This window comes from Jaculus jaculus, unplaced genomic scaffold, assembly GCF_020740685.1.
Source record: "Jaculus jaculus isolate mJacJac1 unplaced genomic scaffold, mJacJac1.mat.Y.cur mat_scaffold_49_1_773495_arrow_ctg1, whole genome shotgun sequence".
Lineage (NCBI taxonomy): Eukaryota > Metazoa > Chordata > Mammalia > Rodentia > Dipodidae > Jaculus > Jaculus jaculus.
This window is the reverse complement of record NW_025423501.1, coordinates 275704-278203: the sequence shown is the minus strand read 5'-3', so window position 1 is coordinate 278203 and position 2500 is coordinate 275704.

The following is a 2500-nucleotide window of genomic DNA, read 5'->3' as shown; positions in this document are numbered from 1 at the left end:
AGACACAGAAACAGAGAGAGAGTCCAAGTGAGAGAGTGAGACAGACAGAGAGGCAGGTAGACAGAGAAAGAGACAGAGACAGATAGATAGATAGAGAGGGAGGCAGACACATAAATAGATGGAGAAAGAGACAGAGAGAGAGTGTGTGTGTGTGTGTGGGAGGCATACAGAGAGACAGACAGAGACTGCAAGCGAGAGAGTGAGAGAGACAGACACAGAGCGAGAGCGAGCGAGAGAGAGACATGCAGACAGAGAGAGCGAGACAAACAGACAGGCATACAGAGAGTGAGTGAGAGAGACAGAGAGATAGACAGACAGAGAGAGACAGACAGAGAGAGACAGACAGAGAGGGAGACAGACACACAAACAGGCAGAAACAGAGAGAGGGAAAGAGAGAGAGAGAGAGAGAGAGACGGACAGACAGACAGAGAAAGAGATATACAGACAGACAGAGAATGACAGGCAGACAGAGAGAGAGAGACAGTCAGACCGAAAGACATTGTGAGCAAGAGGGAGAGAGAGAGAGAGAGACAGACAGACAGACAGAGAGAGCGAGAGAGAGAGAGAAGGACAAAGAGAGAGAAAGAGAGGGAGAGACAGACAGACAGACAGACAGAGAGAGAGAGACACAGACAGACAGAGAGGGAGACAGACAGTCAGACAGAGAGAGACAGAATGACAGGCAGACAGAGAGACAGAGAGAGAGAAAAAGACAGACAAACAGACAGATGTGTGAGCGAGAGAGATAGAGAAACAGACAGACAGAGAGAGAGAGGGACAGAGAAGGGGGGGAGAGAGAGAGGATGACAGGCAGACACACAAACAGACAGACAGAGAGATAGAGAGACATGGTGGCAGAGAGAGAGACAGTCAGAGAGAGAGAGAGAGAAACAGACAGAGAGAGAGAGAGGCAGGCAGAGACAGACAAAGAGAGACAGACAGAGAGAGAGGGACAAACTGACAGACAGAGAGAGAGACTGACAGACAGACAGGGAGAGAGGGAGAGAGATATTAAGATTGACAGACAGAGAGAGAGAGAGAGAGAGGGAGGGAGGGAGAGAGAGAGAGAGAGATAGACATACAAAGAGGGAGACAGAGAGAGAGACAGACAGACAGACACACAGAGAGAGAGACAGACAGACAGAGAGAGATATAGAAAGACAGACAGACAGAGCAAAAGATAGAGAGACAGACAGACAGAGAGAGAATCGGGTAGACAGAGAAAGAGAGAGAGACAGACAGAGAGAGAGAGAGGGAGGCAGACACACAGACAGACAGAGAGAGAGTGTGTGAGAGGCAGACATAGAGAGACACAGAGAGAGACAGACAGAGATTGAGAGGGAGACAGACACATAGACAGACAGGGAGAGAGAGAGAGAGGCAGACAGAGAGAGAACGCAAGTGAGAGACTGAATGAATCAGACAGAGAGAGAGAGAGAGAGAGTGAGAGCAGACAGAGAGACAGACAAAGACAGAGAGAGAGAGACGATTGACAGACAGGGAGCGAGAGTGACAGACAGACAGGCAGGGAGAAAGAGCGACAGAGAGACAGACTGACAGAGACAAATAGACAGAGAGACCAACAGAGAGAGAGAGACAAACTGGCAGGCAGAGAGCGAGACAGACAGGTAGAGAGAGAGAGAGAGAGAGAGACAGTCAGACATACAGACAGGTAGAGTGAGAGAGAGAGAGATAGATGGACAGACACAGAGATAGAGAGATAGACATACAGACAGACAGAGGGGGGAGAGAGAGAGAGAAAGAGAGACAGAGGGGGAGACAGACAGACAGAGAGAGAGAGCATGAGAAAGAGAGAGAGTGAGAGAGACAGAGATAGAGAGACAGGCAGAAATAGAGAGACACAGACACACACACACAGAGAGAGGGAGACAGACACACATACAGACAGAGAATGAGAGGCACACAGAGAGAGAGAGACAGAGAGAGAACGAGAGCGAGCGAGCAAGAGACTGGCAGACAGGCAGGAAGGCAGGGAGAGAGACAGACAGACAGACAGACATATAGAGAGACAGAGAAAGGCAGGTAGACAGAGAGAGAGAGAGAGAGACAGAGAGACAGACAGAGAAAGAGAGACAGACCAAGAGAGAGAGACAGAGAGTCAGAGAAAGAGAGACAGACAGGCAGACAGAGAGAGCACGTGAGCGAGAAAGTGAGAGAGACAGACTTTGAGCGATAGCTAGCGAGTGAGAGACAGTGAGTCAGGCAGACAGAGAGAGAGAGTGAGAGAGAGACATGCAGACAGAGAGAGAGATAGACAGACATAGATTGAGAGGGAGACAGACAGACAGAGAGAGAGACAGACAGACAGAGAGTTTGAGCAAGAGAGAGAGAGAGAGAGCAGGCAGAGAGACAAAGAGAGAGAGAGTCAGAGACAGAGATACAGGCAGGCAGAGAGAGAGAGAGAGACAGACAGACAGACACAGAGGGAGACAGACACAGAAACAGACAGACAAAGAGAGTTAGAGACAGGCAGACACAG